At 38.9% G+C, this 22555-nt stretch overlaps 1 protein-coding gene across 6 annotated transcripts in view; it reads left to right on the top strand.

Annotated features, from left to right (window-relative positions):
- The window catches only part of LOC146395835 (uncharacterized), an 811516-nt gene that overhangs the window by 124143 nt on the left and 664818 nt on the right, over nt 1–22555 (top strand). Inside the window, exon 2 of one of the 6 annotated variants that reach the window (XR_014829729.1) lies at nt 20120–20239. The exons of the other annotated variants lie outside the window; for them this stretch is intronic. The gene's annotated coding sequence lies outside the window, so the exon portion shown is untranslated. The remainder of the gene's footprint in view (nt 1–20119; nt 20240–22555) is intronic. 6 annotated transcript variants of the gene reach the window in all.

Below are 22555 nucleotides of genomic sequence, written 5' to 3'. Positions count from 1 at the left end.
ATAATCTTCTACAATCTGCCTCTAGAAATAATATTCTTGTTACTTAAGTATGAGAATTATAATCCCCTGATGCTTTTATAAATTAGGCATGGGAGATATGTTACTATGAAGTTTGTATAAAAACTATACAAACTTTTGGGAGGGACCCTTAAGAGTTTTTGATTCTTCTTTAAGGAAGGTTCCCAGGACTGAATTTGCAGCATAGGCCATTTCTCTGTGTGTTTCAGGGTCTCAGGATAAAGGTAGGAATCAGTGAGTGAAATTGGAGTGAGAGCGACTCAAGAAGCACTCCAAACACAGACACGAGCATTTGTAAGCTTGACATTGAATAGCAAAGGGTACAAAAGATAAAGACCTCTTACCTGGTGGTGTGCATGGGATTTCCCAGCTCATACATTTGGAAGAAAATAGCCCCTCTTTTTTTTCTTGGCCATGCCTGTATCATGTGGAAATTCCCAGGCCAGGGATTGAACCCACACCACAATAGCAACCAGAGATGCTACAGTGACAGTGCCGGATTCTTAATCTGCTGAGCCACAGGAGAATTCCTGCATGCAAATTTTTGGAATTTTTTAAAAAATTATTATTATTTTCGGCAATGGTGTGCAGCAGCTTGTCATGGGATCTCAGTTGCCAGACCAGAGATTGAACCTGGGCTGCAGCAGTGAAAGCACAAGTTCTAACCACTAGACCACCAGGGAACTCCCTTGGAGGAAACCAACACCCTAGCATCTGCTCATGTGCTCCTCTGGCTGCAGCCTTGAGAAGGGACCTCTCTGTTTTGGGAGAGTGGCAGTGGGTGGCTAGTAGCATTTTTGGGTTTTCTGTCAAGTATGTTATGGGATAAGCACTTAACTCATTTTCAGAAGAACTAAGCTTTAGTCACCTAGTAGCTAATATTTAGGAATGTGAACTCAGGACTCGTGGTAGAACTTCTCTGGGCCTCAACCAGCTCAATGTAAAATGGAGCCACACTGTGTTAAAGGATGTCCAAGATCCTTCCACATGTTCTGACGTCTTGGTGGTCTTGTTTCTCTCTGGTTGCCTGTTCTGGTGTCCGTGCTATAGTTTCTCAGAGAGAAAGTGAAGTGTACCTCAGCCCAGGGGGATGAGAAGCAACAACTCTGGTGTGTTTGGGCAGGACACAGTGGGGACCTTAGCAGTGTGTGATCAGCTCATGCTCACTGCCCTTCTCTCTGGCCATTCTTCCCATAGACTGGTGACTCTTACTTACACTGGGAGGTTGTGCCCCAGGGTAAAACAGGGCTCTCGTTTTATCATCTCAGTCAACTAGTTAGCTTTATGCCTCATTACCGATTTTTTTTTGTATTAACATCTCTAATAACTGACCTCAAATAACTTATCTCTAATTAACTTATCTCAAATAATTCATGTGTTTTCAGTTTTTTAAATGGACTTGAACTAACAGAAAAGCATATGGCCCATAGAGGGTACTTGTGGATTGAACGTTTGTGTCCATCACAATTCAAGTGTTGAAACCTAACCCCCTGTGGTGATGGCACCAGGAGATGCGGCCTTAGGAAGGTGATGAGGCCATGAGAGTGGAGCCCTCATGAGGGGGATTTGCGCCCTTATTAAAGGGGCCCCATGGAGCTCTCTTGCTCTTGCTGTCATGTGAGGACATGGTGAAAAGATGGTCGTCAAGGACCTAGGAAATGACCTCTTGCCAGATACTGAATCTGTAAGTGCCTTGATCTTGACTGTCCAGGCTCCAGAATGGTGAGAGACAAGTTTCTGTTGTGCAGAAGCCCCCCCACTCCATGTACAGATTCTGTTATAGCAGAAGGCTGACCAAGACTGTACTGAAATAGAAAGTGAGATGGTAAAATACACACCCAAGTTCTTGGGCTTAAATACCATAATGAAGTGTGATTTCCATGCAGGTAAACTGGAAACCCATTTGAGAGGGTTCAAGAATAAAGGTACCAGCAGTGTGTTTGCATGTGTGTACAATGAATGGTCTCTTTGGGGCATTCTTCTGTGGGAAGAAGGGCTGCGAATTGAGCTCGGTTGGAGGGGAGAGGAAATGCAACCCCTTTGCTGATTTAGTATAAACACCCCGTAAGCCCATCCCCTTGTTTGTTCCACCTTCCCTCCAGCCCTGGCCAACCCCATCCCCGTCACACTACCAGGGCTAGCGCATCTCCCAGGGCAAACCCTTGGCTCCATGTCTGTTAGTGGGAGGTGAAGAAAGATGGAAAGTATGAGTGTGACTGAGGAGGCGAAAGGCATATTTGAAGGAACTGAGTCAATTTTAGTGAGGCCACGACTGCCACAATCAGTTCAGTTTATACTTTCTGCCTTCAAGTTATTTTCATGTGAACCCAAAGCCTCCCATTCTGTCTTCTGCTAGCCTGATTTAACAACCAACAGAAATATTTATTTGGCTGTCAATGAGCTGATTCTGAGTTTTCTCTTTGCTTTTCAGAGCTGCCATACCTTGTTACCTCCTCTTTCTGTAGAGACTTACCAGAATCACTATTTATTTATATTAAAAAAAAAAACTGTTGCTGTATTTGACTGTGTGCTTTGGGCCCACCTGGATAACTCCCTCATTGTCTGGAAATAGCTGCGTGGTTGGGTTTCTACTAAGAGCAGAATTTGATTTGCTCCCACACCTTCGTGCTTTGTTCAGTGCCCTTTGGAGTTTGGCAAAATTACTTTTAATTATCTCTGCTGCTTCCTTTAATAAGTAGCTTTGAGAAGTTTCCAAGGGCCTCCTCTCATCTTTCTGCATGAGACTGAGCTTGCCTCTCCAAAACCTGTGAAAAGAAGACACTGAAGGCGACTTGACACCCTTGCATTTCAGTTTTGAGACCCGCGTGGGAGCAGGGAACAGCTAGGTTAAAGGTGGCACCTGCTGGGAGCAGAACATGGCCTATTTCGGGAATCTGGGCATTCAGCTGTGGTGCTAATTGGCATGGTAAACCCACCCTTGCCCCACCCACCAAGTTACATGGTTCATTGTGCTTTGGGTGCTGAGGGATTGCCAGCCTGTTATGTGCTGGGAGATCATGTGAGATATTCCTTCACTTCTTTTGGAGCCTGTTTATGTTTTCTTGCTGTTGTTCTGAGGTAGATATGAAAGGAATTGACTCTATTGCATATCATGAAAAAACAAAACAAAATGAAACAAAACAGGTACTCAGTTTGTGGTCATAAAATCATTTATTGGCTACCTAAAATTAGCAACACATGGAACACTTTATAATCCCACCTCCCAAAGGGATTTCCATGCCCTGGTTGCAATTGTACTTTATGTTTCATTTGCCAGGATAAGACTGGTGTGTTTAAGGGGAAAGAACCAAAGTTTATTGAATTTACTCAGCAGCTACTCAGTACCTAAGATTGTTAGGTTAACACTTTATTGAGAAATTTGACTCACTGGATTTGTTCTACTTCAGCTTTGTCTTCTGGATAGAAACACACACCTGGATAATTGACTGTTTGCTCTTTTCCCCTTCATTGTAAGAGAATGAGTGACCCTCTCTTGAGAAGACCAACCTCGCCATATTGCATATTGGCCACTGTCAGCATCTTTTCCAGCAATGAGCCCTCCGTCCTGTGCTTTCTATCCTTTCTTTCTTCCAGAATATCTTTTTCTCTCTCTCACTTGCTCACTCCATCCCTCCTTCCAAGTAAACTTCTCCCTTATCTAAAACAAAACCAAACAAAATCCCACTAAGCTAGCAAAGTAAAGCTTTCCCCCAAAAGTAAGAAAAATAAATATCTTCAGTCACCCACTCAAATAAGTCTTCCATATTCTTCTCTTTGTGAAATGTTATCACTTTATATCAAAGGTTTATAGGAAACCTAAGCATGTTGTGGAGAATATTGTTTATCATAATACCCAGTAATTTGGAAAGAAGACTCATAGGAGGGATGTATTATATTTAAATTGACAGGCCATGCTGCTTCTAAGTAATTGATTTATCTTTCTTGTAAATGATTTTATGAAAATAGCATTTTTCTTCTCTTTGGTAACAGTTCAAAAACAAAGAACTCAGTGTGAAACTCACCTGAAGCAAATCTAAAAGGATCCTTTTCCTTCCCCATGTAGTGAAAGATTATTTCAGGGTTTTGACTTGATGCTCAGCTGACCTTCTAAGTCCTTTAGGTCTTTTTGTCCCCACGATTCATAAATTCTGCCCTATTTCCTGCTCTGCTTTTGGTTCCTGTGCTTGTCTGGGTGTTTTCTTTCCTTAAATGATGTCCCCTCCTCCAGATCCTTATCCATTGTGAGTGGTTCTTGTCTGTCTTATCCATTGTTGTGTATTATCTGTTACTTGGATAAGAACAACTGCCTGATATTAATTTTCAGCCCCTTCCTCCTGTAGCTCATGTTCTATGCATCCAGCTGTCTTTACTTGTGATCCTGATGGTCCTCATTATTAGCTAGCAGAGCTCACCATCTCCTCTCCCCAACCTGTGCTTCCTTGTCCCTTTTGTTTCTGTTTGTTTTACTAATGTTCTCCAGACATTAGACTTCAGAGCCCACTCAGACTTTCCACCAATTCTGCTTTCTTGTTGTCAACCTCTTCCTAACTCCACTCTCTGTTGTTTATCAGATTAATGCTTTTACCAGCTTTCTCAGAGACTGCTACATCTGATCTCCTGCCTCAGGTACACATTTCTGGCAGGTGGAACATCATCTATTCATCCATAAGTGACAGTCCTGGCACTTGGAAATGAACTTGGCCACCAGAGTCAGCATAGGATTGAGTCCTCAATCTGGTTCCCATCAGCATCGCTGAGTGACTGTATCTCACAATATTGCTTCAGAGTTGGTTGTGTGCATCATGATGAGCTGGTTCATCAAGCATAGTAACCAGTCCTGGTGCTTCTAACAACAAGATTTTCTTTCTTTCATGCATTCCATATCCAACATAGAATGGTAAGGGGCTGTGAGTGGAAAAAAGGGAGCAACTTGCTATTTCATAATGACAGTTAAATGCTGTGGCCCAGGAGCAGCACAGGTAACTTCTGCTCAGTTTCATTGCCAAGGCAATTATATTGTCCCGGCTAACTTCAGAAAGTGAGAGGGGAAATTGAGGACTTGTTGCTTTCAGGTTTGGACTTGTAATGAGAAGGAGAAATGTAAGGAAAAGCTTCATGAGCCATTGTGGTTTATTTCTTCTTCCTCAAGACTGGCATTATTCAGATGGGATGTGCCCCTTTAGCTTTGAGTAAAATGGTGTGAAACAGAATTGCTATTACTTGTTGAAGAAATTGCAGTATTAGTGTGAGGAAAAGAGTGTATATGTGTGTGTGTGACTGGGTCACTTTGCTGTACAGTAGAAAAATGACAGAACACTGTAAACCAGCTATAATGGAAAGAGTAAAAATCATTTTTAAAAAAGAAATTGCAATATAACTGAGAGATAAACTGTTACTCGAAGCCACAGAGCTTAAGGGCTCATTTCTGACTGAAGCACAACTTAGCTAATGCTGACTAAGACAACCCTGGGTAATACTTATGGAAAGAAATATTAAAATCTATTAACACTTTTGTAGCAGGTATCAGAGTAATTGTTCCTAGTCAGAGCTCTGATCATATGAATCTCCTTCTTAAATGTCATTTTCTTAGAATCATCATTTTCTTAGTAGTGAATCTGTCAAGATTTTTTTTGTCTTGGCTTCAACCATTTTGAAAAATTGTTATTTATTCATCTCAGTCATTGGCTTTGTATACAAATTCAATTGATCTTCTAGTGACCCCATTTTCCTGCTTGTAATTTATTAACTTATTGTAACTTATTAACTTGATTTCTTTTCCTTTTTTTATTTTTCCTTTTCCGGCTGCACTTGCCAGGGGTTGAGTAGGAGCTACTGGCCTATGCCACAGCCACAGCAACACCAGATACAAACTGCAGCTTGCATCAATGCCAGATTCTTAACACACTGAGTGAAGCCAGCAATCAAACCCACATCCTCATAGATGCTATGTCAGGTTCTCAACCCACTGAGCCACAGCAGGAACTCCTGCTTTCCTTCTTTGTAATTCATTCTTGGAATATTCTTTCAACATTTTCTCCCGAATATAATTTCCAAACTGTATTCTTTAAAGACACTCCACTGATTTTCTCTTCTTGAAAATTCCAAAACCACTGGGTAAATGACAGTTCTCTTCCTCCAATTTTTTTGACATGACATGACATCATCAACAGCTATGTTATATTCTTAATACATAACTTATGACTACGGTTTATCTACTTGAGAGAGACTTTGTATGAGAATCTTGGATGAAAACCTTGAAAAATTAAGAGCATGTCTCAGACATTTGATAGAGGAACAGCTCTGTGTCTGAGATTGTGTTAGGTTCTAAAAAAAGCAGAATCTATAACAAAAATCTTTTAAAAGTAAACAGCATTGAATTTCTCTCAAAAAAACTTTACTTATTGAAAACAGTCTGTACAGAAACCACAGAATTCCTAATCAGAATTTGTTAGGTCAGTCTCAAATACGGAATACATATGGAAAGAAGATAAAGTAAGTGAAAGATCATGAAAATTATTTAGCTAAGGGTTTATGTAAAAAAGTGACTTTGGCAATATCAACTTGAATTCACACTTTTATTGCCTCTCTCTTTAGAACAGATATATATTCATCCTTGTACATTTTCTCCTCCCAGAGATTCCTCACAAGTCATTAACTCATATACCAACCATCCCTTCTCTGAGCCTTTTTTATCCTGGTGAAGGCAAAAATATTTCTCTTTCTTATTATCTGTGCCTCACGAGTCTTCTCTTCAGGGGTGCCTGCATCTGTATCGACTTCATTAGCAGTCTCCCCACATCAGAGGCAGAAGCTTGGCCTTTTATGAGCCCTGGGGCTTCAGAGGTATATTGGATCTCTTCACACAGAAGTTCTCGACTTATTGGTCAGTTGGTATTCAGGCTCTCATTAGCCTCAGGAATTCATGATTCAAATCATTTGTTTCAGATGACTGGAGAGAAAGCCTGGACATTGGCTTATAATTAAATCCAACATTCAGAGTTGAAGTCTGAGTTAGGGAAAGGTTATGCAGTGTCTATAAAGGAGAAGCACACGGTAGTTTTCAAAATATTATGCATCCATCCATCAGTACAGAGAACACACTTGCATGAGACTGATTTTTTAATGTATATATGTATGTTTATATTTGTGTCATATATATGTATATATATATATAAAACATATACACACAGAAACTTATTACTGTGACAAATCAAGATGTATAGAAAAGACATTGCTATGGACACAAAGCTACCATGTAGGAAATAGGAAGTCATATAATACTATAATGATGATTATGTACATGGCCCATACAAGCAAATCATTTTGGATGAGACAGAAAGAAAAATCTACTCTCAAAGTTAGAGACTTTAATACTCCTCTTAGTGACTAAACATGGAGATGAAAAACAATTACACAGATATAAATGGCACCATCAAGTGTACTCTAGTTACTAGGTACACATTCTTTTTAAATGCACATAAAACATTCATCAGTGTAGAACATATGTTGGGCAGTGTAACCAATCTCAATAAATTTCAAAGGCTTGAAATCATACAAAATATACACACAGACCACAATGGACTTAAACAAGTGGATGATAACAAGAAGAATGTGTTTGCCAGGGCTGCCCTTAGAAAGTACTACAGATCAGGGGGCCTAAATTAATAGCAAGTTATTTGCTCCTAGTCTAAAGGCTGGATGTCGAAGATCAAAGGCGTCAGCAAGTTGGTTTTTGCTGAGGCCTCTCTCCTGGGCTTGTTGGTGGCATCTCCTATGTCTTCACATGGTCTTGTTACCTGCCAGGGTCTGACTTTCCTCTTCTTAAAAGGGCACTGTTGGAATTTCTTCCATGGCTCAGAGGTTTAATGAATCCCACTAGCATCCATGAGGACGTGGGTTCAACCCATGCTCAATAGGTTAAGGATCTGGAGTTGCCGTGAGCTCTGGTGTAGGTCGCACACATGGCTCTGATCCCACGTTGCTGTGGCATAGGCTGGTGGCTACAGCTCCGATTGGATCCCCCCCCAGCCTGGGAACCTCCATATGCCACAGGTGTGCCCCTAAAAAGAGAAAAAAAGGTACTGTCATACTGGATTAGGGCCTACCCTAAGATCTTCTTACTTAATTATCTCTTTAAAAGTCCATAGTTCATAGCATCAAACTCTAATATTAGAAAATAACAAACAGTTCTAAGTAAAAAAAAAAAAATCTTATTTACCACCAAAAAAAAAAAAAAAAAAAAAAGAAGAACAAGGTAAACCTGAAGCAAGTGAATGAAAGGAAATAACAAATGTCTAAGAAAAAAAAAAACAGTAGATAGATAATTCAAAAATCAAAGTCAAAAGTTAGCTATTTGAAAAGATTAATAAAGTCAATAAAAGTCTAGCAAGACTAGTCAAGAGAAAATGAGAGGAAAGGAAAAAGGCAGCCATGCAGTTTAATGGGGAAAGAAGAGACTATTCAACAAATGTTGCTGGAAAAACTGTATACATATATGGGAAAAAACCCAACCTTATTTATATCTTACACTACACTGAAACATTAATCCCTGATTGGCCATGAATTTAATTGTAAAAACTAAAACTTTCAAGCTCTTAGACCACATATTAGAGGATTTTTCCGGCCTGAGAGTAGGCAAAGATTTCTTAGAATGCAGGAAGCACTAAGCACCAGAAAAAAAGAGATAATATTGAACTCTATGTCTTTTTAAAATGAAGGTTAATTGTGTGTGTGTGTGTGTGTGTGTGTGCGTGCGTGCATGCGTGCGTGCGTGTCTTTTTAGGGCTGTGCTTGCGGCATATAGAGGTTCCCAGGCTAGGAGTCTATCAGAGCTGTAGCTGCCAGCTTACGCCAGAGCCACAGCAACACCAGATCTGAGCCACATCTACAACCTATACCACAGCTCACAGCAATGCCGGATCTTTAAGCCACTGAGCGAGGCCAGAGATGGAACCCACAACCTCATGGTTCCTGGTAGGATTCATTTCCACTGTGCCACAACGGGAACGCCAAAAAATGAAGATTATTTTACATACAATGTATTAGATTCATGTGTACAACATAATCATTTGATTTATGTATATATCTTGGAATGATCACCAAAATAAATATAGTTATCATCCATCACCACACACAGTTATAATTTTTTTTCTTGTGGTGAGATCTTTTAAGATCTACTCTCTTAGCAATTTTCAAATATACAATAAAGTGTCATTAACTGTAGTCACCATGCTGTACACTACATCCCCAGGAGATATTTATTTTATTTTGACCACTTTAACCCATTTTCCCCACCCCTACCCCTCTACCTCTGGCAGCCAGCAATCTGTATTGTGTATCCATGAGTTCCTTGTGTATATCCTAAGAGGTGACTTAGGAACTCATATATGTAAGATCATATGGTATTTTTATTTCCCTGACTTATTTCACTTAATATAATACCCTCAGTGTCCATAAGTGTTGTCACAAATGGCAGAATTTCCTTCTCTTTATGGCTGAATGATATCCCATTGTATACATACACCACATTTTCTTTATTCATCCACTAGTATACATTTAGGTTGTTTTCACATCTTGGCTATGAATAATGCTTCCATGAACATGGGAGCACAGATATTTTGTGAGATCTTGATTTCATTTCTTTTTGGATACTTACCCAGAAGTGGGATTGCTAGATCATATGGTGGTTCTTTTTTTTTTTAATATTTGAGGAAATTCCATAGTGTTTTACATAGTGATGGCATCCATTTACATTCCCGCCAGTGGTGCGCAAGGGTTCCCTATCCCCACATCCTTGCCAACACTTGTTATTTCTTGTCTTTTGACAATTGCTCTTTTAAACAGGAGGGGGGGATATCTCATGGTTTTGATGTACTTTTCCCTGATAACTAGAGCTGTTGAGCATGTTTTATGTACCTGTTGGCCATTTATATGTCATCTTTAGAAAAATATTCATGCATAGCCTCTCCCCATTCTTTAATCCAATTACTTGGGATAGTTTTCTGTTAAGTTGTATGAATTCTTTTTTTTTTTTTTTTTTTTTTGGTCTTTTTGCCTTTTCTAGGATTCCCAGGCTAGGGATCTAATCAGAGCCGTAGCCACCAGCCTATGCCAGAGCCACAGCAACGCAGGATCCGAGCCGCGTGTGCAACTTACACCACAGCTCACTGCAACGCCAGATTCGTAACCCACTGAGCAAGGCCAGGGATCGAACCCTCAACCTCATGGTTTCTAGTCGGATTCATTAACCACTGCACCATGATGGGAACTCCAAGTTGTATGAATTCTTTATATGTTTTGGATATATTAACTCTTTATCGGATATGCAATTTGCAAATGTTTTCAAAATATTTTCTCCCATTCTACAGGTTGCCTTTTCATTTTATTGATAGTTTCCTTTGCTATGCAGAACCTTTTTAGTTGGATGTAGACTGATTTATCTATTTTTACATTTATTGCCTATGCTTTTGGTGCCAAATCCCAAAAGTTATAACTAAGACCCATGTCAAGGAGCTACCACCTATGTTTTCTTCTAGGTGTTTTATGATTTCAGGTTTTACATTCAAGTCTTTAATCCATTTTGAGTTAATTGTTGTGTTTGTTGTACGCTAGTGGTCCAGTTTCATTCTTTTGCATGTGGCTGTCTGGTTTTTCCAGAACCATTATTTGACAAGATTATCCTTTCCTCATTTTATATCCTTGGCTCCTTTGTCATAAATTAGTTGATCGCATATGTGTAGGTTTATGTCTAGACTACATTTGTTCTTTTTATTTTTTTAATCCACATGGCTCTGTCTTTCTCCTGAAGAGGAATATTTTCACTTTTCAGAACTACATGGAGTCTCTCTGCCACCAGGGATCCACTCTTTTTTAAAAAAATTGAAAATTTATTCTTTGTTTTTGGCCATACCCACAGCATGCAGAAGTTCCCAGGCCAGGGATAGAATCTTTGATAGAGCAATGACAGTGCCAGGTCCTCAATCTTCTGAGCCACTAGGAAACTACATGATTCCACCCTTGATACCTTCATATCCCCTGTTTCAACCTCTTCCAGCTCACCAGCCTTTAGGGATCTCTTCTTTCCTTAATCCTCCTTCCTTAAACTTAGTAATTCTTCATCCCCACCCCCCACCTCAACCCACCACTGTTGGGCTCCCCAGCCAGCTGTCCCTGAGAGGCCAGTTTTCCTGAAAGAACTGGACTGATGATCATGTTTGTGCAGAAACAAAGCAGACAGGCTTGGGCAGGAGGAGAATCTCCACAGCTAGAAATAGTTGGATGACCTCAGCACATCCCACAGGGAACTCCCTCCACCTGAGGCAAGCCCCAAAGATGCTCAGCCAACAATGCCAGCACCAGGGAGGTTCTGAAAGGAGGCTAAGTGGGGCTTCACTCTGTCCTGGAAAGAAATATAGTTAAGCTTCAGTGAGAGGTGACTTAGAAATCTAGAAACAAAGCAGATGGAGAAGAACTATCTGGATTCACTTCCATGATTTCTTTTCCTCCTTGGCCCTCAAAAATCTTTCCCAAGTGACTTCACTTCATCCCTTGTGTTTGAGTCTCCAGATCTATCTCTGCCTATTCCTTTGAGACAACGTTCTTGTTCTTGACAAGGGGCACTCCTTAAGTTTAAAGAGAACCATGGTCTCCAGTTCCTTTCATGGAAGAACTGTAGTGTAAAATGATGTTTTCTACTCTGTTTCTCCCTAAACCGTCAGGTCTTCTTTAAGGAGGGGTCATGAGAATGTATTGCTCATCTATGTATTCCCAGCACCAAATGCAGTAGAGCAGAGTATCTTTGCCAGCTGCTGAACTACAAAGCACGAGGTTCTGAAGAGGTGGAAAGGATGCAAAGGGGGGTGTCCCCATATAGGAGTAGAGAAAGTACTGGAAGGGAAAAAATGTGAGAATCTGTTCAGCTTCTCTGTCCTTTTGAGGTCTGAAGCTAGGTAATGATGATAACTAACTAGAACTGAGGGGAAATTTTGGCTTCTGGAAAACATGGCAAAAGTTGCAAAGACCCACCATAGGGAGTGAAAAATAGCCAATTAAGGGCTGAAGGAATAATACTGAAAATGCAACTCAATGAATTTTTTTTTTTAAAAAAACATAAACATGTAGGAATACGACTCAGGAGGTTTATGTGATTTTTGCTAGTGCTTGGCTAGAAATAGTTGGAAGAAAATAGTTGGTGGTATCTAGATTGGGGCAGGCAGAACATATAAAGCAGTAGTTCAAAAGAGAACAGAAGTTAAAAGTCCTAGTGAAAATGAAGAGGAAATAATTCATCCAGTTGAAGTCCCAGTATTTTAAAATATTTCATTCTAGGGGTAAGTTACTTATGTTTCTGGCTGGGAGAAAATTTTTAAAACCTTCAAAGATTTACTTAAAAGATGGCCTTTTAATAAAACCAGAATGAGGTTTGAAGAACTTCTCTGTTATTTAATTAACCTTAATGGAACACCCATAAAATTTTCATTTTAATCTTATTGGAGTATAATTGACTTACAATATTGTATTAGTTTCAGGTGTACAGCAAAGTGAATCAGTCATACTGATACATATATATTCATTCATTTTTCTCATATAGGTTATTATAAACTGTTGAATAATTTTTCTGTGCTACACAATAGGTTTTCATTATTTTTGTTTACATAAGTGCTAGCTTGGAACAAAATTGGAGAAATCAGAGAAGTATACAATAGGCTAAACTTTTAAGCATTCTGAGTCTTGTTGAAATGGATTCTTTGAAAGAATTACTTAAACAAATATGGAAACATAATTTGAATTCTGGATACAAAATATAAAGGAGACCATGTCTGTATTTGCTTTAGGAAGCTGAGTTCCACAGCAAGCAGAAATAACCATCCTTAAAACCACAGACAGTGGGTACCATGTAAGACTTGAAGGCCTCTGAGATATTAAGAGACCTGGTAATTTCTGGGACAACATCTGAACGTGATGGAAAAAAAAGTGTGATTCCAGTTATGACCTCAGCCCTGTGGGGAAGTTATGAAAGTTCGCCCTTGGACTCTGGAGTAATGGCAGAGCTTCAGAAACCACTGTGAACAGTGGGCAGAATGAAGAACAGTTGTAGTAGACAGTTGTGCTTACCTGAAAGGCTGAAGGAATGCCATTTTCTGCCAACAGACCCAAGGCTCCAGAACCATGTTGGCCTAGTCTGGACATCTATGTGGCTTTTGCTGTTTGCTGTCTTCTTTGGTGCCCTTAGCACGAACTGTATATACCAGCCTGCAATAACATCATAGAAGTTTCATTTACTCTTCAACTTTATAGAGCTTACTGAGCTTTTCTTTTGTCCTAATGGGCTTTTTTTTTTTTTTAGATACCTTGTTATTCTCTGTTATCTGAGGACAAAGTGAGATATATATTCATAAAATCTGAACTGATGAGACAATTCATGCCTCCTTGGTTCTTTTTATTTTTAGTTCTTTTTCCACATCTTGGATTGAGAATCACGTGTTAGCCTTCTTAAATTTGTGTCTTTCCATTTTGTTTCTTCTTGTATCTCCTTTAGTTTCTACTTAATGGTAATAGTTTCTATAGTATTTGGTCTGTAGATCTTTATCACTATTGCATCTTTATTGTGAATTGAGGCCTTTTAAATACAGCATCCTCCATTTAAAAAACAAACAAACAAACCTCATTTAAAGTTTTTAGCCTGAATTCTACCTTGTCTTTTGCAACTATGTTATTTGATTTTTGGTGTTTGCTCTGTAATACCTATGCCTATCCCTTTATTTTCAGTTTTTCCAGTTCACTTTACTTTTAGGTTTGTCTCTTCTCTAAAATATGTTTTTAATCATTGACTTATGCTCACTTATACTTATAAATTATAAATTTAATTAAAAAATGATTCTATGGCATATGGAGGTTCCCAGGCTAGAGGTAAAATTGAAGTTACAGCTGCTGGCCTATGCCACAGCTATAGCAATGTGGGATATGAGCCACGTGTGCAACCTACACTGCAGCCCACAGCAATGCCAGATCCCCTACCCACTGAGCAAAACCAGGGATGGAACCCACATCCTTATAGATACTAGTCGGATTCATTTCCACTACACCACAATGTGAACTCCAAATTGAAGTATTGTTGTCTTATAATATTACATTAGTTTCTGTTACACAACATAGTGATATAAATTTTATGTTTTTTGGGGACATTTACTGTATATTATTGTATTCACTGTGTTCCTTTCTCCATGAATTCTTATTTATTTCTATTTCTTACTATATTTAGGAAGTTGTGCAATTTTATTCTAGTGGTTATCTTTATTATGATACCTTAAATAATGACCTACATACTTTTTTCCTAACTCAAACATTTACTTTGGCTTTATCAAATTTAAATGGTGTCTAATCAATATTTATATGACAATTGATGAGCTTAATGTAGTTTCTCCTTCCGATTTGTTTTAGTTTGTTATTTTGATCTTATTATCCATGACCGCTCTTGCCCAGCTTTGATTTATTTTGGGTACACATTCCATATGTTTGGGGCTCAGCACTGGTATTTGTTGAATTCCTTCAGTTCAGTATTTTTAATATTTTTTAAAATTTTTTATTAAAGTATAGTTGATTTACAGTGTTGTGCCAGCTCCCGGGTTGTGTCTTGGTGAGATGAAACTCACTGTCTAGTCTGTGCCCAAGGAAGAGATCCTGAGCAAAATGTTCCCCTAGCTCTAACGTTTTAATAACATTTTCCATGTACTCACACTTGAAGGATAACTTGACTAAATGTTAATAGTTGCCTCTCTTTTATTGAATTGATTTCAAATGTTGCTTTTCTTGTACCTTCCTTTCTGTGTTGCTTTCAAGAAGTCTAATACCAGCTTGATTTTATTTCCTTTGTAAGGGACTTAGTTATTTTGCCTGAGAGCTTAGAAAATGTTTCTTTTTTATTTTTTATTTTATAATGATTTTTATTTTTTCCATTATAGCTGGTTTAGTGTCCTGTCATTTTTCTAGAGTACAGCAAAGTGACCCAGTTACCCATACATGTATATATTCTTTTTTCTTACATTATCATGCTCCATCATAAGTGATTAGATATAGTTCCCAGTGCTATACACCAAGATCTCATTGCTTATCCATTCTAAAGGCATTAATTTGCATCTATTAACCGCAAATTCCCAATCCGTCCTACTCCCTCCCCCTTGGCAACCACAAGTCTGTTCTCCATGTCCATGATTTTATTTACAGTCAAACATATTTAGGTTATATCTTTGAATTGACCATTCTAACTCAATTTCCTAGATGCATAGAAGCTCTTTCCAATAAGCAAATTCATATATTCTTTCATTTTTGACAAGTTTTATTGGATGAGGTTTTAGATTCTAATTGGTTCAGTTTTGTTCTCTTTTGTTTCTGGAGGACCCTAATGACCTATGGTTTCCCTTTTCATGTTTACTGTAAGCCTCCAAGGATTTCTTTCCTTACAAGTTACATTACTGTCAGAAATTGTGTCTTTCTAAGACTTCCACCTTCTGTTCTGCACATTTCCCAGCTCCTTCCATCTTTCATGGTAGCAGGCTCTCTTCTCCCCTAAGTCTCAGGCCTTTTCTTAGTACTTCTCTGTGCAACATGGGTCTGTTCTTTCTAAAAGTGGTTTCCCTTCTAGTCTTCTACCACTAAGCTGCTGCTATTGATTCTCATATGTTTATGGAGAATATATAAATGTCATGGACAATCTTGTAGATGTTTCCTGCTGCATGTGCAAAATATTCTCTAAGTATATGCCAGGGGACATTGGCTATTGTGTAGAAAAGTGTAAAATGACCAAGAACGAAATTTCAGCAAAAAAAAAAGAGAAAGGAATGAATTAGTAATTATAAGTTGTGCTTATGCATGCCACAAGGAAACTAAGAAGTGCTGCAAAAATTAGGAAAATAAAATTTCTGCATGTATGAAGAAACACTAGGCAGGAATGCAGGATTTCAGGGAAGAGATAGCAGAACGATGAGAAGAGAGAACACGTTAGCTAGTGGGATCAGTAAAAAAGTGGAAACAAAATGCAAATAAAAGCAATACAGTTTTTATTGAAATAAGGTAAGGAAAAGCAGGTATTATCTTGATACACATAAAGGGGAAAGGAGACTTATTTGTAAGAACAAATTTGTATTCATATAAGAAAAACCACACATAGATATACATATCTATCCATAAACACAAACATATACCCATAAACCCAGGGCCCTGATGATATAGAATGCCTGGTCATTTTTTAACTCTGTAAAACAAAAGGCTTAAAATTGTTACATAATTGACGTAATACCAATATATGGATGCAAATGAAAAGAGGTCAAAAAACCTTTTCCGCGAAGTTATATGAGACACTTTAAACAGAATAACTCAAAAAGGATGAAAAGAATACCATATGACATCACATATCTGGAATCTAATATATGGCACAAACAAACCTTTCCACAGAAAAGAAATGAACTCATGGACTGGGAGAATAGATTGTGACTGCCAAGAGGGAGAGGGAGGGAGTGGGATGGACTGGGAGTTAAGGGGTAGTAGATGCAAACTATTGCATTTGGAGTGGATAAGCAACGAGGTCCTGCGGTATAGCATAGGGAATTATATCTAATCACTTGTGATGGAACATGATGGAGAATAATGTGAAAAAAATGTATATATATGTATGACTGGGTCACTTTGCTATACAGCAGAAATTGACAGAACATTGTAAATCAACTGTGATAATTTTTTAGTAGGTAGTGAGAAAGGGAGATAGAGAGATAATAAAGTAACCAAATAAACTATTTTCAGGCTAAAGACCACTGTTTAAAATAAAGAAAGCACTCTAAATTGTTAAACACAATTCAGAACCAAAATATATTTATGGTTTTCCAAGCACAAACTGTCATAGCTTAAATCTTCATGAATCCCAAACTGAAATTTATAAAAGTCAAAATAAATAATAAATAATTATGAGACTTTTTTTTGCTTTTTTAATTTCATGAGACATCAAGAAATGGAAGACCTTAGTAGCACAGATGGATCAAATCGTAGTCCTATTTCTAAAAATATATATGCCTTGGTTTCAAATGTCCAAAAGTTAATTACAAAAACTGATCACAAAAACTTCAATATTCCTAAACAGTCACTAAACGTCCTTATTAAAAGGTGGGGGAGAGGGCGGGAGCCTTAATTTTGAGTAAATTTGGATCCTTATGTGTTGAATTAATCTGCAAGGCCATCAGACACTGTGTGGGAAGTTTTAGAAAATTACTGATTCAGTTTTGTCAATGGACATAACATTATTTGACATCTCCTTTCTTCTTGAGTCAGCACTCCTGCAATTCTAATTTCTCTGATGTCCAGTAGAGAGGAGTCACCCTTGTATTATTTAAATGTGCACAAATCCATGCTGGCATTTTCTTAGCAGAAACAAATCTGGCTGCACTGGAGCAGAAATGAACTTGAAATAAATTTATCAATACAAGTATCAGAAGGCTCTTGCCAGGTAAATATAGTAAATTAAGTTCTCCTAGACAGGTAGAATCTATACATTCATGGTGTTGTAAGTGTGCTGTTGGGATTAATGTTAATTTCCCCTTAAAATTCTATTCTGAGAAAATATGCCCATTGTTTAGGAACAATATTTTATCTGCTATTTTTAAATGACCACTATCTCTCCATAATTAACAAAGCTGCCTTCCTTGATATGCAACTTAGTAGAAAGAATAACTAAACGGCAGATTTAAAAAAAATACATTATGTGGTTAGATATTGGACTTAGTTCTACATAAAAATACCCTGGGATACAGCAATGAATAGACACACATATAAAGAAGTCTAAACAATGCAGTTTAGCCTGTGAAAAGAACGGGTGAATCCTTCAAACAATATATGCTGTGGTGAGAGCGAGGGAATATAAATAATTTCTGGAGCATTTGGAAAAGACTTCAAAGCAAAGATGAGATCTGAATAGGACTTGAAGATCTTTTATGATGAGTGAAGAAAGTAGTTGTAGATTCTGTTTTAGGTTTCCCAGAGCCCTTTGTGATTTACAAAGAAAAGGTTAAGAAATGGATTCCAGTTTCTTTTCATGGAAAAAAGTTTCCCTGAGGCAAATATGTGAGGTTTGGTTGACACAACTTCTGAAAATGTGACTAAGTGGGAACCAGAGAGAACTGTGCTAGGAAGGGGCATTTCTCATGAGCACGTTGGGGAGTAGGCAGAGGGAGACCATGCACAAGTCTGGGGGCAGGATTTCTGGTCAGTGTCCAACAGCCAAAGAGGGATTAACATCGCTCACAGTTAGGGGCTTAGTGGCTGGATGCCTGCTGCTCCTTCTCTCCCAGGTCTGTGGTGAAAATAGGCAGGGGATTCTCAGAACCACATGTCTAGGAAACAGGTGTTTGACTGTTGGAAGAACACCCACAAAAGGTCTAGTAGGGGCACTATGTGAGTGAGGGATGTGTGTGTGTGTTTTAGGGCCACATCTGCAGCACATGGAGATTCCCAAGCTAGGGGTTGAATCAGAGCTACAGCTGCCAGCCTACACCACAGCCACAGAAACTTGGGATCCGTGCCTTGTCTGCAACCGACACCACAGCTCATGGCAATGCCAGATCCTTAACCCACTGATGGAGGCCAGGTATTGAACCCCCATTCTCATGGATACTAATTGGGTTTGTAACCTCTGAGCCACAGTGGGATCTCCAAGGAGTAGATATTTAAGGAATTAAGGACCACCAAAATGAAAGAAAAGGAGAGAGGACATTCTACCTTGGGGTAAGGTCACCTGTTAAAACCATCTATGAAGAACTAGACCACTGAACTGCATTAATTTAGATGACATTCCCTAAATTGCCTCCACTCTAGATTTTCAGTAATATTTTTGTGTCAGGGTATCCTTCAAGCATGAAATTTTATTCATCTCAATAATATATTTCTCAAGACCAATGTTATTCTCCTTTTTAAAAATATTAAACAAATGTAATCTTTGTATTAACTGGCTTTTAATTTAATATATTTTCTTATGAAATTTTGTTTGCTTTCATTTTGCAGATAGTATCAAAAGGCTTTTTTAATTTAAACAGAGTGAAAACAGCTGAACTCCCCCCAAATGAATAAAAGAATAGGTTTCTTTGTTAACCCTCTCTTCAAATGCTTCAAAGTGGCAGAAAACAGAAAACATTCACACAGTCCATGACAACTAACAGGGAATAAGGAACTAAGAAGGAATTTTCTTGATTTCTTAGGGGAGTTTTAGAGGAAGAAAAGTTCTTGAAGCATAAAAATAGATAAGTACATACAATACTTTGGAATAAAAAGCTTGATTTTTTTTTCTTTATGTGACTATAAAGTCATATGAAGATACTTTAGCAATTTATTTCTATTGATACAGAAAGTGTAGAAAGTACCAGAATAGGAGGGGTTTAAAATTCTAGAGACAGTAAATACTGAATGTAAGAAGTGAATTAACCTGTTATTCAGGGGAGTAAAGTCTAGCAGGAGAGCTTTAGATAAAATCCAAAAGCAATCACTCCTAGTCGTCTTATCAAGGGGAATCTATAAAAGGTGTCTTGGTCTATTAAAATGCTAACGTTACATTTTTCAGCATAATTTAAAAATGGTTTATATTTTTAGAGCAGTTCTAGGTTCACAACAAAATTGTGGGGAAGGTACAGAGATTTCCCATATCCCCCTTCCTCTCATATGCACAGCTTCCCCCCATTATCAGCATCCCCACCAATGGCGTATTTGTGACCATGGATGAGCCGCCTTTGACATACAAAAATCACCAAGTGTTCAGAGTTTACACTAGGGGTCACTCTAATGTGCATTCTGGGGATTTGGACAAATGGATAAAGACATGTGTCCATCATTCTGGCATCATAACAGAGAATTTTCTCTGCCCTAAAAATGCCTCTGCACTCCACCTATTCATCCCTCCTCTGTGCCCTTAACCACTGATCTTTTCATGGTTTCCATAGTTTTGCCTTTTCAGAATATCATAGTGTTTTAATTATATAGTCTGTAGCCCTTTCAACTTGGCTTCTTTCACTTAGCAATATGCATTTAGTTTCCTCCGTGTTTTTTGTTTGTTTGTTTGTTTGTTTTTAAGGATCACTTGCATATGTGGCATATGAAAATTCCAAGGCTAAGAGTTGGATCAGTGCTGCAGCTTCCAGCCTACATCACAGCCACAGCAACGTCAGATCCTTAACCCACTGAGTGGGTCCAGGTATCGAATCCGCATCCTCATGAATACTAGTCGGGTTTGTTTCCACTGAGCCCCAGTGGGAACTCTCCTCTGTGTCTTTTCATGTTGTGATAGCTCATTTCTTTTAAGCACTAAATCATAGCCCATTGTTTGGATGGACCACAGTTTAATTACCCATTGTCAGCTGAAAATCTTTCAGTTCTTTATAAGTTTTGGCAATTATGAATAAAGCCACAACTGTGTGCAGGCTTTTGTGAGGACATAGGTTTTTAACTTTTTTGGGTTAATACTGAGGAGAGTGATTGGTGGATCGTATTGTGAAAGTATGATTAATTGTATAAGAAACTGCCAAAGTGTCTCCCAAAGTGACTGTATTTTTTTTTTCTACTCTCACTAGTAACATGGAGTTCCTGTTGCTCTACATCCTCTCCAGCATTTAGTATTGTCAGTGTTCTGGATTTTAGCCATGCTTGTAGGCATGTTGGGGTATCTCACTGTTGTTGAATTTGCATTTCCCTATAATGGATGATGCCCTTTTTATATAACTTGATAGGTAATATTTAAGTGTGGTCATGTGTGTTCTTCTAGGCTCTTTGCAGAGTCCTCCCTCGTAAAAGCTGTGGTCAGCTGTGAGTTGCTCGTGGTAGCCCTGTATCCCCCACCCACTCCCAGCTTGGCTGAGGGGCTCATGCCCAGTTTGCAGGTGATGACTGAAGGTAACCGAGTGGTCTTGCCTGGTACTAGAGGACCAAGTTCCTCACTCGCCCGAGTGGCTTGTGTGATTGATGGGAGCACAGAACAGGGTTGGGGCTGCAGGCATGGGCTACTTAGATTCCTGAACTGGAATTACGACTCCCGCTATTTCGGACAGTAGCACTGAGGTGGACTGACTCTGATCAACCTCCCTCTTTGACTCATATATATGACGTTCCTGGGTGAGATATTCAGTCAGCGAAACCTGGCCTGGATTCCAGGAAGCTTGGTATCAGGCACTGCACCCCATGGCATTTGTCTCTCAAGGTGCTGAATGTTGGAAGATTTTTCCCAAATAGAAAGTCTGGATCATGTGTTCTGAGATCGTTATTTAGAAACCACTGAAAATACTGTGCAGGATGCAACATGATGTGATTTGCATTTGGAAAATCCTCTCTAGTTATATTATAGATCATGAATTGAAGTAAGAGTTTACTATGGCAAGGGGATGAGTTAGAGCTCTGCTATTATTCCTTCAGAAGAATAATGGGGGCCTGAAATAATAGTGTCAGTTAAGGCAGGAGATACTGAAAAGGAGGTGAATTCGGCAGGACTATTGGTTACAAAAGATAGAAACCTCCTTGGATAAAAGATGAATACATTGACTCATGATCCAGGAAATTAAAAAAAAAAAAGATATGGGCAACACAACCATAGGAAAATGAAAAGATACAGGTGTGCAACTGGACCTCAGGTAGAGCTGGAACCAGGGACCTGAATGTCACCATCACTCTCTCATTTTTCATCTCTTCTTCTCTTTAAACATCAGCATCATTCTTTCCCTACAACAAATCAGCATCTTGCATGTGACATGTAGAAAGCATCCTACAAGTTTCCAAAGCTCTCTTTGCAGAGTTTCTACTTCTGGAGGTCCACTCACTGCCATCCTCAGTTCCAAATAGAGAAGGTACTCTGCAGGGCCCTGGGTGGATCAGCTGCTTATTCCAGCACCAACCTGCTATGGCCAAGACATTGAGATCCTGCACAAATATGATGGCCATTGCTGAAACCACCAGGTTGGGTTGAAGGAGATATAATTTCTAAAAGAAGAAAGATGCAATCCCTGAGGATATATCAGTGCTAGACAAACTAGAGGCAAATATCCACCTGGGGCAGGTGGAGGATCAAATAAAATATGAAAAAAATAGGGTGTTTCCATTGTGGCTCAGCAGTAATGAACCTGACTAATATCCATGAGGACGTAGGTTTGATCCCTGGCCTTGCTCAGTGGGTTAAGGATTCAGTGTTGCCATGAGCTGTGGTATAGGTTGCAGACTCAGCTGGGATCTGGTATTTCTGTGGTTGTGACATAAGTTGGCAGCCACAGCTCCGATTTGACCCCAGCCTGGAACTTCCATATGCCTCAGGTATGGCCCTAAAAAGAAAAAAAAAAAGAAAGAAAGAAAAAAAAAACCCATTTATTGTGAAAGTCCACAGAGATGGTTCATTAGAAAATGTTAAGATGCAGGAGTTCCCATCGTGGCACAGTGGTTAACGAATCCGACTAGAAACCATGAGGTTGCGGGTTCGACCCCTGCCCTTGCTGAGTGGGTTGATGATCTGGCATTGCCGTGGGCTGTGGTG

This window comes from Sus scrofa, chromosome 15, assembly GCF_054392235.1.
Source record: "Sus scrofa isolate SSC_HxYL_T2T_F1_AM1 chromosome 15, Sscrofa_HxYL_maternal_Yorkshire_Landrace_v2.0, whole genome shotgun sequence".
Taxonomy (NCBI): domain Eukaryota; kingdom Metazoa; phylum Chordata; class Mammalia; order Artiodactyla; family Suidae; genus Sus; species Sus scrofa.
The sequence above is the reverse complement of the archived record's forward strand: the minus strand, read 5'-3'. Positions and strand labels throughout refer to the sequence as shown.